Source organism: Tachypleus tridentatus, chromosome 12 (assembly GCF_004210375.1).
Source record: "Tachypleus tridentatus isolate NWPU-2018 chromosome 12, ASM421037v1, whole genome shotgun sequence".
Lineage (NCBI taxonomy): Eukaryota > Metazoa > Arthropoda > Merostomata > Xiphosura > Limulidae > Tachypleus > Tachypleus tridentatus.
In genome coordinates, this window is record NC_134836.1 from 75,822,793 (window position 1) to 75,843,376 (window position 20,584).

General features: G+C 33.9%; 1 protein-coding gene across 8 annotated transcripts in view; it reads right to left on the bottom strand.

The window, feature by feature from the left end:
- Positions 1–20,584, bottom strand: part of LOC143233662 (uncharacterized) — an 83,257-nt gene that overhangs the window by 20,099 nt on the left and 42,574 nt on the right. Inside the window, exon 1 of one of the 8 annotated variants that reach the window (XM_076470139.1) lies at positions 14,258–14,388. The exons of 6 other annotated variants lie outside the window; for them this stretch is intronic. The gene's annotated coding sequence lies outside the window, so the exon portion shown is untranslated. Of the gene's footprint in view, positions 1–8,135; positions 8,628–14,257; positions 14,389–20,584 lie in introns of those variants that run through there. One more of the 8 variants, XM_076470138.1, reaches the window with a different exon arrangement.

Genomic DNA, 20,584 nt, shown 5'->3' on the forward strand with positions numbered 1-20,584 from the left:
AAGGTCTATTTACATTTTTTATTTTTACATATACAAACGAGTTCTTATTGTAAAAGAGAAATCACTTTCTTATTCAGGTTTCAGGAGTTATCAAAGCTGTATAGATAATATAATGAGGTGATTCACAAAAATTTATTAAAAGACATGCTTAGATATGCTCTATGTTTTATCAAAAGGTTGTGTCTTGAGAGCTTTATTGTTTTATATCCTGATGTAGCTAAATTCAGTATCAGACATTAAAATAACAAAAGAGTGCAATAACTACATACTTATGAAGTTGGAAGAGAACAAAGTTTCCTATCTTTTCATACATACGCCTTGAAAATTTAAGTAAAAAAATGTATAAAAACATTAAAAAAAACAAACTTCCTAATTTCTCCAATTATATCACAGTAGAAAAATATGAAAAGAAATGAAACAATACTTTATCAAAATTTTTATGCCAACTATTGTATTATAAATCAGTTTTTTTATTGCTATAATACTTTTACATTAATGTCCTTGGAATTTAAAATTTTATGGTTATAATTTTTTAACAAAGTCATATGTTGGTATTTGTTATACTTTGTCCAGGTTTATTCATTTAAATAAGTTTATAACACCAAGTGTGGAAATAAAGGTTCTATCATGTCATAAGCCTTTAGCTTTTTAAACTTTATTAAGCCTACTTATAGATGAAATTGCTTTCCAGTACCAAAGTGTTCATTACAGAACCATTAAAAAGACAAGTAACAAATCAAATATCAACAAAAATATACCAAAGTTAATCTTGCTACTGAGATCCCATGTACCCAGAATAAAAAACAATCAATGTTTCCCTGCCATCCACACTTTTGTTTGTTTTGTATTCCTCTGAACTGAAATTTATAATAGGCAGAAATATAAATTTACTCAATATGATACAATAGATGGATTCCACTATTAGGGAACAGTATAAAAATAAGTCAGTAATTTGAGTCTGAATGCATATTATTTACATAATAACCCCACTTTACTTGTAACTTTGAAATTACCCTGGTTAGAATGGAATGGCATCTGCATTAGACAGTTATGGCTTAGTAAAGTTACTCAGGACATAGAAAAAACTTATTACAATTGGAAAGAAATTTTATCATTTACTTGGATATGTATTATTTACAAAATAACAGAATTACAAAAAAACATACAAACATAAAAGGCAAAATCATGTTGAGTTAAATTTTGGATACAATCATTTTTGATCCTGATAAAAATAAAATTTAATGTACTTAAAGATTAATCGGTTGTATTTACATAAATCATACATACAACTGTAGCCAGCTGAGGAGATTCTTTCTAAATATATACATTAAACTAACAATCTGTGCAGTAAAAGTGTAATAATTAAAAATGAAATTAAAAAGTAATGTCCTTTGATATATTTTATTGTATAGCCATCAGTGTTATAAATGAAACAAATACTGGAAAATGCTTCCTCAGTATGTCACTGGAAGGAGATACACAAATGACTTAATTTTACAAGTCATTATCTAAGGTGATAAACTAATGTTTTATAACTTCAAAACATTAAAGTATAATTTACATGTCCAATCTTTTGGCAAATCTCTGATTTATTAAAACATACAAAGAGATAGTATAAGATATTCCTGTAATTTATGTGATATCTAATATTACAAATCATAATATGTACAAACCTGTCCTGACCAGGGTTCAAGCAATTCACAATAAGCATTCTGAGACTAGTGTTCTAGTATGGAATATCTGAAAATGTATTACACAAAGTCACACACAACTCTTAACATTTTTAAAAAGGCACTAAATTTGTTGAAGTAGACTTAACCTCTTCAACCCAAAGTATAAAAATTACTTCTAAAACCAATTTACCATATACCAGTAACTTCATTGTGAAAAAAGACAATTCATGTGTTGAATAGATGTAAATTTAGTCACTAAAGTTTTTGATGCTTTAATATTTTTAATATGAAATATGTGTGCAAACGTGTAGGTGTGAACTATGTACAAAATGAACAGTTGTTTGCCATACATGAAAATATATGTTGATGGCATAGTCATGTGTAGTTCATATGTCACAAGTAACATTTCCTGTATTTGACTTCCAAAGCTGATCTTTTCTACATATAATGGTAATGAGACCTGGTCAGGAATTTGTTGTTGTAAACTGTCTTACTTTAAGGCTTTTATATCATTTGAGGTAAGAGTTTATAAATTCACTTGATCATATAGCTTGACATATTGGACAGGGAAGACACTGAATGGTGTAAAAATGCATGATAGATGAGACTATAATGGACTGTTGATTAATTAATAAGTGTTAAAGTGACAGACTGATCACTGTGTTATCTTGTCTGTTACTATTAGTCCATTAAGTACTTCAAATGTTTTAATGTATTTCAGCAAAGTATTAGAAATATGAGAAGCACTATAGGTAGGATAGAAAACTACCAATTTAGTAAATGTTTGGCATTCATTATTTGTTAAATTAGGACTAGCATTAAAAGTTAAAAAACATGTAAGGTTAAAAGTTAAATATGTTTTTGTTTTCTGAGGCAAACTTGACTTTCCCTTTTTCACCAAATAATCCAAGAGAGCATGCACAGAACAGTTACAAAACTGTCCTTAACATGGATCAAGTATTAGAAACAACTATGTTCTTTTAAATTCACACAAGTTTTTGTCACTTGTGCCACAGTCAAACCTTCATTCATTTTATTCATGTTTCATCAGAACTTGCATCTCACCTCATGATCCAGGTAAGTCTAATGAAACATTGTGAATAAAATACTACCTATAGTCAATAAAAGCTTGTGTGAACTTTTAACCATTTCTTATTTGGTCCAATTAGGGTGACCTTTAAGAATCATATTTTCAAAATGTCAATACTTCTACATAGTTTTTAAATATACCTTTAAGCAATATATGATTCAATAAATCATATTTTGTCTTTAGTGTATACTTTTATTTTTGTCAAATAACAGATGTATAATTTGGCCAACCCTAATTCCCTAAAATATCTCAAGTTTAACTGCCTTGCATAGGTTACTAAGACATTTAAAAATTAACAATAAGTATAGGTTCTTTTTATGATAAGAAATGGTATTAGTTATGGATAGAAAGAAACAATTGCAATTGAACACATTAAGGTTGCGGCTACAGTTGCCACAACCAAAATAATGTGCACTCCATTGTGGTTAGAGTCACTACAACAAATAATGCACACTATTACACAATTCTGTAATGCTCATTACTTTTCCTTGTCAGCAAATCAGAAATGTTAGGCATTAGCCATGGGTGAGACAGCCCCTGAAATGTCTTTGTCCCTCACCCAGACGAATATTGTCTATCAACGTAATTTTATATTTAGCTTCAAATATATGTTTCAATGGCAACCTCAATCAAGAAAAACTGGAGCCCAAGACTGAAGCCAAAAGGATCCACAAAGCCTAGCATTTCATTATTAATGGATGTGTGCACTCAATCAGGAAAAATGTGTAAAAGACATCAGTAGGATACACACATTCTTGGTTATTTATGCGTGTTTTTTTCTTTAAAAACTGATTTGACATGAGAGAGTAGCTGTCACGTTTTAAAACAAAGTATTAACTTGGGACCCCTTGAGAAGATCAGATGTTTCTACCCTGGATTGCACACAAGGTTTTTACATTACACACTGGGTGTAAGAAGAAAGACATTCCTTTATTTGATTATTATTGATGTCCTTACGTTAGTATCTGTAAAACAGGAATTTGTTCCATAAACAATTACCAAATTTGTGTTGCATATGTGTGTAAATATATAAATAAACTTCACGTTTTAAATCACGTTGTTTGTATTTATAACCAGAAAACCATATGTAAAAACGGCAATGACATTTTCACAACACGTATCAATGATATACAAACTTTTATATAATAAGTTGATTGGAGATTTATTGTTTGGTTCGATCAAAACAACACAAGGGCCATCTTAATTTGGAATCGATACGCTAGAAATTAAGACATTGGCACCCATCGCCAACTCTTGAACTAACAGAATAGAGAGATCTAAAACCGACGTTCGTATTGCACACCCACGGGCCCGAATTGTAGGGTGCCAACAGAAACACGAACCCTCACATTCAAAGTTCTGGATTTACTAACTATTACGCCATGTTCTGTCCTGATTGTAGTTATTCCTAACAAACACTTTTGAACACGGAATAGTTATCAGTATTTATGGGACGAAAACATACCTAAATTACTATTATTCAAATTAAAATAATTGAAAAAAAATTTTATACGGAGGATTACATAGTGAAGAATACGAGATACGTTTTGAAATTAACTAATGTGGATAAGATAAGACAATAATGACCAAAATAAAAACCAGTAACTTAAGCAAAACTTAGTTACAAACTATTATCCACTGTGACCTTTATGCATTTTAAAATTATTTATGCATGTGACTATACGTATTTAAGTACAATGTTATTCAATAGACTATGTCTGCCATATCCACCAAAACTCGGCTTTTTAGTGCTACAAGCTTTCAAGTTTACTGTTGAGATAGTAGGAGGTTGCATCTACAAGAGAAAGTTGAATGTGCTGGAGCTGTAATTGAAGCCATGTGGCGCCAAAATGATAGATGTGGCGGTGTACGATTCCTATAGCATCAGGTATTGCCTGCTGACTTAACTAACTTATGTATTGTTATAAAACGGTATTGGTATGGTAATTGTTACCAACCTAAGTGAACCCACTTAAAATCCAGGGTCGAGGTTAACTATCCAATTTTTACAAAGCAATATATTACAAGATGCTATATTAGCATTTTCCGACAGTGTTAGCTAGGTCAATGAAATAATTTGATAATAACTTAAGCTAGTATAACTGACAAATGTCTACACACTTTACAGCTCATTATAACAAGTTACCTTCTACAGTGTTATTAGTTTAACAACTAAGTTTTCAACACTAGATTATGCAACAACAATGACCTAAAACTAACCCTAAGTGGCTATCTACTGAATACTTTTTGTTTTTTTAGTAATTTCTTCGAAATTTGAAAGATTTACCAAAGATATGAAATATTACCAACATTTAATCTAAGTTAAAAACGTTAAACATCAACGACAACACTTACACACCTTCGGTAGATAAATATTTTTTTCAATAATAAATTATTCTTCCTCTCACTTTTGCATTATCACTTACTAAAAACTAGAGGGCGTTCAGTAGTGTATACTTTCGCGTTTATTATACTTGCCTAAAAAAAAAAAAAAAAAACAAAGATGTGTCCGTAATGGCTGTTGTTATTAAAGGACACGAGCCATTTTTTGGCAGAACAATGATTGTTTGTTTGTTTGTTTGTTTTGGAATTTCGCACAAAGCTACTCGAGGGCTATCTGTGCTAGCCGTCCCTAATTTAGCAGTGTAAGACTAGAGGGAAGGCAGCTAGTCATCACCACCCACCGCCAACTCTTGGGCTACTCTTTACCAACGAATAGTGGGATTGACCGTCACATTATACACCCCACGGCTGGGAGGGCGAGCATGTTTAGCGCGACGCGGGCGCGAACCCGCGACCCTCGGATTACGAGTCGCACGCCTTACGCGCTCGGCCATGCCGGGCCAGAACAATGAAGAATACTATTCTACATAAGACCAGTAAGTTTCATCAAAATCCAATTATTTTGGACTAAGTTACATAGCAAAAACAGTGCGAAAAATCGGTACCCATGTTAACAGATAGGGATGTTTTTTCGTGACATTGCTATAACCTTTACAAAGAAAGTAAATGACTTCCGAGTTGGGTCATAGTTCAAAGTGTACACCGACTTTCCTCTAAATCCATTGGGTCATTTTCGAGAAATCTTATTGAAAACCACACACAAACACACACACAAAACACGGATGAGAAAACCTCCGTCACCTTCGTTGGCAGAAGTAATAATCATAAAAAATACTTTTGTAACAACAGGACATAATGAATTAATTCCTAATAAGTCAAATAGTAAACACATTATTACTATAAGTTACAGAATATCATAGAAAACACGATTAAAAATAATTACATGATACTGTGCACATGTTCATTCCTTACCGATAGAAGGTTGCAACCGTGTTTCTCCGATAATAAGACCTACCCATAAAATAAGACCTAGTGTGATTTTTGGGGATAGTTTTAATATAAGCCCTACCCTTAAAATAAGCCCTAGTTAAGAGTGGCAGGAAGAGGAAAGAAATAAAAAAAATTAATTTATTAATTAGTTTAATAGTTAGTTAATTAGTTTGTTTAAGTATTAATCAGTTAGTTTAATAGTTTAATAATAGTTTATTTTAAATGGTTAGTTTAATAGTTTTACTTTGCAACTTCATTTTTTTAATATATCAAAATAAGACATCCCCCGAAAATAAGCCCTAGTGTCATATTTTGTAGTGAAAATTAATATAAGCCCTGTCTTATTTTCGGAGAAACACGGTAGTTTTAAACAGCTTAACAAAAACTTCGTTACATTTTTGACGGCATTCATTACAACACGTAAACAGCAATGAAATGGTAAAATAAGACAACATCGTTACCAAACAGCGTAATTTCAAACTCGTTATTGTTATTTTGATCACCAAATGTATTTCAGAAATATCAAGTTTTTATTAAATTGAACAGTAACTTACGAACCTAGAATACTCACTATAACATATAAAACTTCGTAAATATAGGAACAAAGTAATAAAGCTTATATTACAAACATGTTAAAAACAAATTAATGCATGTTTTATTTCACATTTTGTAAGATTATAAAAAATCAATCCACGTTTACAGCACATGCACACTTTTTGTTTGTGCCGCGTGAATAGGGTAGTTCTGTTAAATATTATATTAAATATATTTTCTTTCCACCAAAGATAAAATTGAAAATATAACTGATGTTGTATATGGTTCATAATCTGAAGGAAACTTGTGCACCTATTTACAATAAGCATAAGAACATTATTACTTTTATTATTGTGATTTTCCTTTTTACAAAAGTTGTCTGATAGAGGATACCCCAATGGATTTTTATAAATGATGCTGACGAAAGAAATGATAAATGTAGCAATTGTTTTACTTTAATACGTGTAGGTTGGTAATTATAAGAATATTTAGAAATTTTAATTAAGTTAAAAACTACAAAGTAGTAAGAAAATATAACTGTTGTGCTAGTTTTTTGTTGTTTTTTTTAAAAATACAAGTCTGTAGAGTGTATGTTTACACTCCTGCTTAGCCCTAGTTAAGTCTAGAACACTACACTACTGTGTTCCGAAAAATGTTTATGATACAATAAAATCAAGTGTATTTGACTAAACACGTAATTAAATTTAGAAACAGTTGTACAACTTTCAACTTCAGTGATTTGGTTTCACGTTCATTTCAACACCAAGTTTAGATAAATAATCACGAAAATATGTTTACCTTAATGCTGTATTCAAAAACTGTAACATCGTATGTTCATCGACACAGCTTTTAAATATCCATAATGATTAAGCCTGCTGAAAACACGAAAAACATACTTTTGGGTTTACTAATAGTGTTAAATAGAAAACAAAGTTTGTATTTTGTAACGCACAAGTACATTACTTGTATTAATGCATTCGTTTGGCCAGTCTCGATATAATTAAGTTTCCGCAGAGCCCCTGTCAGAGTGATAAACACATTGTGGACTATTAAGAGCAAAATGAGTAAGTGTCTAATGTTGCTATAAAGGTACAGCACATTTATAAGACAGGGTGCGCATTAGATTGCGTTAAGAAATATGTAATAATTAAATATTTTTCCTTAATTCAACTCCAAGAGCTTAACCTATATAGTTAACGTCCATGGAATGCTAGCTAGCCCTACGAAACAGCGTTGTGTATACGTATTGTTCTTAACCAATCTGGTTAACGTTAATAAAATGCTAGCTAGCCCTATGAAACACCGTTGTATATATGAACAGTTGGTTGCTAGGTCACTACAACCATGACAACTGTGTAACTGTTTCAGAATCAAATAGCTTGCAGTATTTCACGAAATTACATTTAAGCTATAAAAACACTAATCACACGGGAAAAAGAACTACAGAACAAAGAAAAAAACACGTTAAAATATAGAATAATCTATAACCGTAGGTTTAAACTTACCTATTTTGTTGATTCTCTACCGTTCATTTCAACGCTTACGTAGAGATAACTGAAGGTTCAGATGCCAAATCATAAAGGCTTCATTCTGTACATGCCGAACAATGTAAGTAACCTGGCGCATACAAAACTAATTATGCGTGTGTATTCTCACTGAATGCTCTAAATTCCGCTTTAACGATAATATCTATTTTACAATCCATGTGTTAGAAATATCACTCAAGACATAACACCTCGAGTCATCAGACGATTCAAGATCTAGATTTACTAATGGCCGCTACCGCCTAGTACACTTTCCACGCGCTACGAACAGACTTTCGTACAGAGTGAACAATTTTCACATTTCTCAAAATGCATGATTGACTGCTAGTTCGTCTGCAATACCCAAATTTAGTTAGTATTTAGAAAAACCTCATTGGTATTCGCATTTTCCTCAGTTTTATTGTTATTAACACGGATAAAATTTAGCCCACAGCTATGACAATTCAGGCTCGCTATCGTTACGTTAAACCGACTTGGAGGAGAAAAGAGTAGCAAATTGAGACAATTTACACTCAATCAATGGCAATGTTCAACGTCACTGTCCCGCTCTGAGCTAGTCGAGAGTATATATTAAGTAGTAGTAGGGGTTATATTTTCGTGGCTTTATTATATGGTTACCATAGAAATGTATGCGACAAAAATATTACCTTTCTCAACATATTAAATAAAATAGGTGCCTTTAAACAACTATTCATTATCTTAATGCAGTGTAATGGTACATGAAATAGCAAGAAATGGCAAAATGGAAGACATCTTAGAAAGAAACAAATCACGTGACGTAATACAATGCGTTTTAGAGAATAATTTTAAACTACTGTTAGATTTAAACACTATTCGTTGAAGAAGCTATGCAAGCTTCACAAAATCTAAGGCCTATTTCTTATCTTGCTTCTAAAGTAAAGCTGTCACAATAACAGTAACACTGTTGATAAAATAGCAAATAAAAAATTCATATATTCGGTCTCCCACTCTGTGAGGCTCAATATAGCCAGTTAGTTAAGGCAACCGACTCGTAATCCGAGGGTCGCGGGTTCAAATCCCCGTCACACCAAATATACTCGCCTTTTCAGCCGTGGGGGCGTTATAATGTTCCGATCAATCCCACTATTCGTTGGTAAAAGAGTAGACCAAGAGTTGGAGGTGGGTGGTGATTAGCTGCCTTCCCTCTAGTCTTACAATGCTAAATTAGGGACGGCTAGAGCAGATAGCCCTCGTGCAACTTTACGCGAAATTCAAAACAAACAAACCCACTCTGCGATCATTGGGCTTGAGGTATTTGTAGACTTGGGAGGGTCAGGTTCAACTATACTTCTCCATGAATATTGTTAATATGGAAAGCTTAGTGAAATTCTTTTTATAACATCTATTCTATCCATCACTCAGCGGCAAGTTTGGTTGTTGAATTTCTTGCACATCTACTTAGGGGTTATCTACGGTTGCCGTCCCTAATTTTGAGGTGATAGACATGGAGACAACTAGTTGAAATGACTGTCGCATAATGATCCCAAGACTGAAAGGACGAGCATGCTCGGTTGTGGATTCGAACAACTGATCCACAGATTGCTAGTTGAGTGCCCTAACCATCAATAAGACTGAAGGTTTTTAAGATAAAAATTAAGGGTCCACTTCCAATGATGAGCCAACCAGACATGGTATATTATGTACAATTGTTATTATTAATAATAGCAACTTAAATCGTTAGAATGGTATTTGATACACAAATCTAATGACCTGGGAAAACTATAAACAGTATTTAGCAATGAAGACAAAGTAAAATTATGTCCCGTTTGGAAATATAGATGATAACTTGGTCTTATTTCTAAGCCTGCATATGGTAAAGAGACTGGAAGGCTACATTAAAACAAAACAAACCTGTTTGGAAAACTATATAAAACAAATATAGTGGTCTAGAAGTAAAAACGCAGTAAAAACAGACTAAATAAAAGCAGAATATATACAGTGTTTAAGTTCTCAAAATAACGACAGAAATTATGTACATCTCGTCATGACGTTAATAGGTAATAACGAGTGACCCACATTTATTTTCATTATATTTTTACGAGCGCTTCAGAATATTTACTGTATATAAAAATATCGTAAAATAAATCTGTTGAATTTTACGTATGAATTTATACAGACTCGTATTATATTATACTATATAAACTAGAGGCTTTGAAGTTTTCCCCTTATCAACACAGCACGCACCGCTTAGGTAAGTGATAAAACGTTACTACAAAACAAACGGCTACACAGGGCAATAAGAAATTACAGGAGACGCTGTTATTTTTTTCTTTCCCTCATCAATTACAACAGTTCTCAGCGAGGAGAATTATATAATACAGGCTGAGAGAAAAGGTAAACATGACAATTAATTAATTTGTTCTGTTTAACGCAGTTTGTAATGAAGAACGCGCTGTTTACAACATTGCTCGGGGAGTTTACCGGATAAATAACTGACTAAACGAACATTCTGCTTGCATAAATACGTTACTTTTATCAAGGCAAATTAAGTAGGTGTGTTGTTCGCCGTGTAGAAGTTCAACATCGCATAAGCTTCGTAAAGTCGGTTTACGCACACTCAGCAAGTTATAACATGTCAATTTCGTTAAATATGGTTTCGTTGTTGTGTTGCAGAGAAAATAGATAAAACATTAGGAGAAAACTATGAGAGAGAGAAAAATAACAGGTTGAAGGCTGTAATAAGTTAAATATTCATAGAATGAACACGTGCGGTACTAGGAGAAGATCAGACTTCGATTATTGAAAAAAAAAACTGCCTTTCACTACACAGTATTTTAATTCTTTGATTAGTGAATGAAAATTCAAGATACTTCCTTTCGGTGATGTTGATAAAGGTGATATATTACCTCCAGTTTTCGTGTGCACGCCACGAAGATAGAAATGCTCTTTACTCGTAACTTCATAAGAAACAGTAAATACTCAATATATTATTACGAGATTTGAAATTACATCTTTTATCCTGTTTTTGTACGTAACAGGTGAAGCAGTGTTGGTAGTTTTACTGCTCACATCTGTTAAAACTGTAAAGTATAAAAACGTGAGTTACGTACGTTTTAAATACAAAGCATGCGAGTTACTTGTATCTTTACTTTCATTCACTAGTTCTTATAATTACCAATGTAGTCAATCTGGATAAATAAAAGAGGGGCTAGCCTATTTCTTCGACAGTTTTTGTAATTGGCAAGTAAAGTGAAATCTAATAAACAGCTGATGTTAAAATGAATAACCTACATTAACAAAATAGATAAAACATTACAGTTCATCAACGTAACATAGTTTACACTGAAACAGCTGTTATTTAAGTAACTGATGGTAGACACCATCTTTTCCAACACTGTAGTATTCCCAAAGGTACAACTGATGAGTGCTGGTTATAGAAGAAAGGCCACATCGACACTATATACAGAAGATACAGCGTGGTCGACATGCTTTGCACTTCTTTAATTCGCAAGTTATTTTAGAATTACTAATCCGAAAATTCCAGATCTTATATCGTTGTTTCCTTCCTTCTTCAATGATGCAGGATCAAGCAACTCGGCGAAAACTTAATTGCTTATAACACAAACATATATGAATTGAGTACTTGCGGAGGGCACATCATATAGATTTGCGCTGATAACAAAACAAGAATATGTGGAATTTTTACCAAACCGAAACGCCGAGAGGAATTTTATAAAAAAAAATCATGCAAAAGCTATCACCTTGCTTGCATATTTTTGTTTTACAATATGCTAAACTGGAACACGTAATAAGCTTATAAACATGCTAACACTGTACACACGTAAATGGCAATTTTTATACCTCAATTGTTAATTCTCCCAAAACTGTCTGCCATACCTACAGTTCTAATTAGACGGTGTCAAGCAAACGACGCAGTACGAAGCATTAGTACCGAAATCAGAGAGTAATAAAACACATGGAATGAACTGTTAGCTAACTTACCGATACAATTAATCGCTTTCGAAGAAACCTTTGTAAAGCGGTCTTGCATCAGCTGGTAAGCCTGCAATTTGAATATAGCAGGACGACTAAAAAGTGGCCTCAAACACCAGATACTCCAAATTCTATTCAACGGGATTGTTAGGCCTAAAATTAAATATCTTTGTCTACCACTATCTTCCAATAATATTCTGTTATTTAGGACTAGTTTAGGATCTCGATTTATACGCAACAAAATTTGATTAACAATTTGAGATTAACTTAAAATTGCTAATGGTAATTATATACAAGTTATGAAAACCTCACACTCAAAATAAAAATATTTTGAAACGGTGCATCTTAAAAGGGATATTAACAGCAATTTAAAACTATTTTTTACATAAAGAAATAACAATGAACACTATTAGGCTTAAGCCGTAATCCATCGACGAGTTATCAAAATAACAATGAACACTTTTAGGCTTAAGTCATAATCTATCGGTGAGTTATCAATAATACTACCTGGAGAGAAGGTGTTATTTACCGAGCAACAAGAAACAAAGTGACGAGCTTTAAGTCACAACGATCTAGATTTTACTACCTCTATGGAAATTCAGACTTCGATTACAAAGGCAAACACTGATCGTGTCATAGAGTTATAACGAAACGCGTAGTTACGTAAAGCCGGAGGTGCCGTATTTCGAATATTGGTGACGCGAATGAAGTTTGCTGTTGTGAATGTCACTTGCACGCACAAACGAGCGTCAATAAACCGAAATGTTTTCTCCAGATTAGTATATTCGCAGTGACAAACGAGCAAAGTTCTCTTTAAAGTTTAAATACATTATGGAAAGCAAACGCATATTCTGATTATTGTTGCTATTCAAATGGAGTGAATTACAGCTCATCAGATTATAATACTTTATTGGAAGCGTTGCTGTATATTTTTATATACTTGTACAAAAACGAATACAGCCGCGAATAGCACGTGCGAAACAGTACACTCCTCGCGGTTATGCAGTTTTGAGTAACGTCAGGATGGTTACCATGGTTACTCATCACCGTTAGGTAACGTCTTGTGACAGCATCATCTACATTAGTTAAGATAGATGGGATTTATACACGCACGTGCCAGAATATCTTAAACACAAATAGCTTTTTTTATCCGGCTTTAACAAAAACTTTATATTCGGTTCTTAAGAGGCAGTCCACAACTTCAGTAAATTAATGACAACGAAGGCCGTAAGAACTTCCAAGTAAGCAATAATAAAGACAGTAAGATTGATAAATGATATTGTTTTATTCTGGATATACCTGCAACTATACATTGCTATACACATGAAAAATGGCGATATAAGATTATGTTCATCCGTCCTGGATAATATCATTAGCACGTGTTTACTTTCTGTAATTCTATTCCAGATGCAACAATATTATTTAATATTTATCAATCAGAGTTGAGATGAGCGGAACTACCGACACACATTTGGTCCCGAAACCGAAATCATCTAGTTACATGTATCACGATTAGCTTTTAATTAAAGGAAAGTATCGACGTGGATCAAAATTAAAATTTAACCTTGTAATGCATACAACTCATTTACGTTAAATGATTAGAACATACGGATAAACAGGTTTGCTAGCTTCGTTATTAGCGATAATTTCGACCCTCAGCACGAGGTTTGATGAGCTTGGAAAACTTCAGCTCTAAATTCCAGGTAATATCAATGCACTAAGTTAACAATACAGAATAATCGCCTTAATTAATTACGAATAATAATATTGTGTATATATTAAACATCTTCAGATGTACAGTTAATGAATCTAATATTATAGAAAGTGGAACAGATATAAAACACAGCAGTAACTAGTTCACTTCAGGCACCAATCTCCGTGAAAACTATAACACCAGTAGACGCAATATTTTATATAACTAACCCAAACAACATTTAATATTGTGTACCCATGTAAAATTACTACCGTGCAACTTTTGAATGTCTAATTTGGCAGTGAAATACAAGAGGGAAAAACTTGGGACATGTAATCATTTAGAAAATAAACTACGAACAAGAGAGAGGCCATTTTCATCCGTCCAGGCTGTCCCTGCATACCCTCCCTTGGGAAAGGCAAGAACTTAAACTCACCCACTTTTATTGATTCCTCCTGTGGGGTGGTGGTCTTCAATATTGCCGACGGCTACACATTCTTTATGTCAATCACACTGTGTAAAAAAAATAAAACTGTCATAGCTGGAGCCTAGCCCGTCCTTCTCAAACTTCACACGTGCCCTCTCGCGTCTTGTTATCTCTAAAACAGTTGAATCAAAGTATCTTATCCTACGAACTTCCAGACTATCTTATACTCTTCAGTAAACTTGATAGAAAGGTTAAAACGTAATTATTCCTGTGCGATAACTTTTATGTCTCGGGAATAATTCCAGCAGCCCTCTTCCGAATCCTTTGTATTAATTGAATATACTGTTTTAACAAAAAGAATTCCAAGACTGTCCACAATATTTCAAGTGTGGCGTAACTAGCGACTGTACAAAGATGGTTATCTCTTCTGACTCGTGACCAAAGTCTTTAAATACACCTAAAATTCTCTGGCCATTACTATAGCAATAGGGCTCTGTTACTGAGTTGGTTCCCACCTATCAGATGTTGTGATACGTAGCATAACATTTATAATTTACATACACGCGCAGAATGCTTATAAAATACATGGCGTGTTAATGAAAGCTGAGAAGACGGCAATAGCTGTTGTAGAAATACGAGTTTGAGGACGAAGTTTCGAAAGTCGTATCTACAACAGACAGTTGTCGTCCTAAGTTTAGTCTTGAATAATCTGACTAAATCTATCAAAGAACAGATAGCACTATCAATTACTTCACTGGAATTGTAATGTTATTGCAATTTAACTGAAGACAAGAAAATTCAAAGAATTTAAGAAATAAACCAGTGTTACAGAGGTGGATAAAGTTTACAGTACAATAAAAATACTAGACAAGTTGCTGTACATATTTTGCCCCTCAAGGTTAATTATTAACTCAAGTCAAACCTGTGAATAAACACAGTCTTAAAGCCAGCAGACCAGACGACGTCAATGAGTCTAAGGCACCGTCGTTGTTAACACATCACTAAATTATCACTACACAATCCAAGCGTAGAAAAAAAAAAAAAGTCGTTTGAAGGTGTGGCAAAAAAGCAGCCAGTATCAACCTCCACCCCAACATGTCACATGGCTCTCCCCAGCACGTGATGCATCAGAAACGCGCGTGCCCCCTTTATGGTAAAATAAAGCAGCAGTAGTTTAAAAATGAAGCAAACGTTATGTTGTTCACACTGACCCCCCCCCCATTCCCACACTTCACTAAATGGCACAAGTTAAGAACTTGAAGGAAAACAGCTGTGTCAATAAAACAGTTCTTGGGTAAACGCAGAAGGCAAACCATTTACTTCGTTTTTCAGCAATCCGAAATGGGCACTCGACAATATAATCTTTGGAAAACACACTTATAAAGTCACCGTATACATAAAGATGCTACCGATACCAAACTGGAACTCTGATGGAAACCAACCAAACAAAATTTCCACAGGATCCCCTCAATAACGGGAGGAACGTAAAACTTTTCGACGAATGACAAACAATCCCCATTTCACACTTGTCAAGTTTCGAAAAAGTAGATAGATCAGCAAGTACCTTTGGAATGAGCACAACTCAGGGGTGTAGGGGGTACATTCCCTATAAAACAACGACAAGGATGAAATAATGCATTATCCTGCATTCTAACTCGCAGAATTGCTTTCAGCAGTATCAGTTCACGGCCTCATTCAACATGTGCTCCTTCCACCATTCCAAACAATTGTTTTGTTCTTTTAATATCGCGCAAAGCTACACGAGCGCTATCTCCGTTAGCGGTGCCTAATTGAACAGTATAAGACTAGATGGAAGGCAGCTAGTCATCATCACCCATCGCTTTTTTTTTTTTTTTTTTTTACCAACGAATAGTTGGATTATATCTCAGAACGGCTGGTATGGGTATTAACACTTTTATTGATAAGCAGAAAACAACGTTTCAACCTTTCTAGATCATCGTCAGGTTAATGTTCCATAACCAGCTGGTTAATGTTCCGAGATACATTTTTATTTCAAGTAGGTTTCTCGTCATCAAGAATAATGGGATTGACTAATATTATAACGTCCCCACGGCTTAAAGGACGAGCATGTTTGGTGTGGCGGAGATTAGAACCCGCGACCCTTGGATTACGAGTCGAGCGCCTTAAACCACCTGACCATGCCGGGCCTTTAGAAACAATGATACTACTAATTAGGTAGATCCACATGTCAAATTTGCAGCTTTGTGATAAGGTAAGTTAGGACTAGTAAAGTATATGATTAACAAAATATTTTATTCCAAACTTACAAAATAGCTGTTCGTATGAAGTACCATATAATCATTTGAAACTGTAAAGTCGCTTCTTAACATTCCATAGCTTTTGTTTTAAAATTCAACTCAAATTATTTGACAAAAAAGCTAGTCAAGCTGAGAAGGTTTAAATGAAGTTGTGGGTCCTGATGGTTAGCGCGTGGAAGTGGTGCACGAAATACCGTACATTGGATTGATAGGTGCGATATTAAGTGTGACAATCAAATTCCACTATTCGGCCAGACAAGAGTTACAAGAGTTGGCGGTACACACTTTATTTTTGACTAACTGCTTTTCCTTTGGCTTACCATTCCAAACTGAGACGTTAAACGTAAACTTCGGTGTAGCTTCTGGCGAAAAATTTTAAAACAAATACAACTTTAGGAAGTGGGCTTGATGTAGAAATTAGTAATTTAATTACAAGCTACTTACACCAATCAAAGCTTTGTATATTTTTTGTACATATAAAGCTACAGCCATTGAAACATTTAGTAGTACAACAAGGCAGTTTGAAAATGAGTCAATGAACTAACGTATTAAAGTACTAGCGCCATCACGTAAACCCTTGTGATTTTGGGAATTCCAACCTCTTCATTTAATTTTACATTGTTTGCTAAAATTACCGAAGGTAACGGATCTTTTAGAACTTAGATGTTAAAAGAATTTAGTAATTTCGCTGGTTATTTTACAGTGAAAATTGAGCCAGTGTTAACGTCATACCTTTTACGTTGTGGATTACTTGCCTGTCTTAAAACAAGAATCACACCTTATCAGGTAAAGTATATTCTAGTAATGCTATTAATTCTTTTGTATATAATTTTTCGGGTTTTGAGAAAATCTATTGAGGGCTACCTGCTGAATTTTTCGCGGGGAATAGAACCCCCTGGTTTTAGGTTTGTAAGTCCGTAAATTCACTGCTGACCAACTGTGGGTCCACAATGATACAAATGTACGCAGCTTTGTAAAGGTAAGATATGGTTTTAAAGCTAACATCTGGCGTTAATTAAAAGGGTCGAAAAATATATTTTACGACCTGAAATGATCTGTACATTTTGTGTAATAATAGAGTAAAATATGAATTATACCATCTAACAAACTAAAGTGTTATTTGTTACGGTATTAATGTCTATATAAACAACGTTTCGGTCAATACCGTATCTATTGTATTCCTGCCGGTGTGAAGCGACATGGCGTTGGGTGAAACGAGTCACCGGTAATAGATATGGCGGACATAACGTATATGATATATTATATATTCTTATTAAACAAAGTAATAAATTGAATGCTACATTTTAAAAAAAAGAACAACGTAAAATAAACAATAAAACATCAACTCGTGGTGACGTCACAACTCAAAATTTGACGTTATTGACCACCTGACACGTTCAGGGAATGATTATCAATTACGTATTTGCACGTGAAAGAAAGGTGTCATGAAACCGCAATACTGTAACACAAAAGTAGGTCGTACACGTGCAAACACAGAGGCTGTACACACACACACACACACACACACACACGCAGAGAGAGAGAGAGAGAGAGAGAGAGAGAGAGAGAAGCGGAGAAACCAGGAATCAAAGAAAGCCTATATCTAAACTTATTTCTCACCGCGTTCTGACATTGTACACTTCTGTAGCATTTCTGTATTATACGTGAAAGTTTAACGGATTATTTTGATTAGTTACTTTTTAACCTGGAATTTCTATTTGAATATACCCACTACACGTACGTTACTGATTAACGTTAAGCCTAAAAATATTCAGATAATTTTTTTTTAAATATTTAAAAATCTCGACAAAAAAGGGGCGAAAAAACTTCCACAATACACAATACGTTATTTGCAGTTCGTTTCTACTAATATTTTAAATTAAACAAGGTTTGTAGAAAAATAGCTAAACGAACTTTTAAGAGTTTTAATTTTTCGTTTAATACTGATGTACAGAAATCTTAGATGTACATGATCTTTGTGATGAAGTTGTGTATTGTTTTTTTTAATTAGGTTAAACTTTATTAAAGCATTTCTATATAGAAAATGTTAGCTATTCTATCATCAAAAACGCAAGCTTCTAGCATAACTGACATTAAGTGTTGGTTACAAACACCAATCGCTCTACAACGATGTATACAATAAAAACTTGTCAACCATTTATAAAAACTTTTAAATCAATAAATATCCGAGGTCAACGTCAAATGAGTGTGTAGAAATTATGAGAATAAATTCTATTGTAATATTTAATTTTCGAATTCAACTGCTGCTATCTAAATCGTTTTATCTCTGAAAACGTTATACTAACTACATGTAATGTTAAACAAACAACTGGCAAATATATATTATTATACAGTTACGTAGTCTGTCTTTTTCGGGTATACTGCTAAAATAATTAAACTGTCTGTGTACATACATTTATGAATGTCGTAAAATGTGTGTCGAAATTTTACAAGCAAGGTCAGGCTGGTCAAGTGTGTGAAACAAGGTAGAGAACACTGTTCACCACCAATTCTTGAGCTACTCTTTGACCGAAGAAAAGTTGCATTAATCTAACGTAATAACGTCCTAACGGTTGACAGGGCATTCGTTAACGGGACTGAAACCGGTGGCCCTAGATTCTGTGTCGAATAAACCAACCACCAGGTCATACCAGCCAGTGTCGGTAGAAGTACCAGTAAACCAACCACCAGGTCATACCAGCCAGTGTCGGTAGAAGGTCCAGTAAACCAACCACCAGGTCCATACCAGCCAGTGTCGGTAGAAGGTCCAGTAAACCAACAACCAGGTCCATACCAGCCAGTGTCGGAAGAAGGTCCAGTAAACCAACCACCAGGTCCATACCAGCCAGTGTCGGTAGAAGGTCCAGTAAACCAACCACAAGTCCATACCAGCCAGTGTCGGTAGAAGGTCCAGTAAACCAACCACCTGGTCATACCGAATATTCTCGTAAGCAGAGCAGACCCCATAAAGTAAGGGCAATTGAATAATATTGTAAAACATGGATGCTAGCAGACACAAAACGGGTAAACATGAACATAATAGGCTTAACTAACAAAACGATGGAGACTCAAAGTCATACATACTGAACGAAGGAAGAGCAACCATGCTGGAAAGAACTATAATGATTATTTTCAATCTACCAACCTGGAAGGGTTAATTAAGAAGGCATACACTTCACAGTTAAAACACGAATAAAAACATTTGTCTAATTACATACAATTTGCTCAAGTGTTTTTTTTTTTGTTAACCAAATTTAAGAGTTAAACAGTGAAAGAAACCAGAATAATTGAAAACTGCAGACTTCCGATAGTGAGTATAATAATTACGAACCATTACTAATCAAAAAAGAATACAATTACCTGGCAGTGATGGTTTTTAATATACAGACCGTCTTCTAGCACAATTAACGATATCAGTGAGACATAATGCACTAACTCACGACACCATTGAAGACTAAACTAATAACATTGTTTATCTACTCTGTAAACTATTTAATTTTCTGTTCAAGAACTCTTTTATATTATATGGTTATTTTGCATTGTTAGTCTAATATATGGGATTAGGACTAAACCTAATTTTCTAATTTGAGGAAACCTAAACCGAGTAAAAAAAATTTTTTTGCTCTCATTATTGCGCAATTATTTTTACTTTATGCCCTAACAAAAATAACTTTTTAAACTAGTTTTACAGTTTAAACGTAGCAAATATAAAAAAGTTACAATTTTCGTTTTTACATTTGTATATTGTAATTATGTTTAACTGTTTCATCTAATTCATATTACTTTATCATTTGATTGAAAACTTACAATTTTTTTTATTCAAAAGGTGAGTTCCCTGATTTAGAACGCGCAGGACTAGTGCGAGGCACGATGCGCAGAGGAGAATCCACATCGCATTTTTAAAGGGTTCATATTGATTTTCATATAGGTCAGTTTTGTTATGAATTTGGTCGTTGATAAAGATCATAGTTTAAAAAGTACGAGCTTGGGTTAGGGGCACATTTGTTTCGGAATCAGAGACCAAACTTAGTTAATTCGATACCGTAAACCTCGTGAG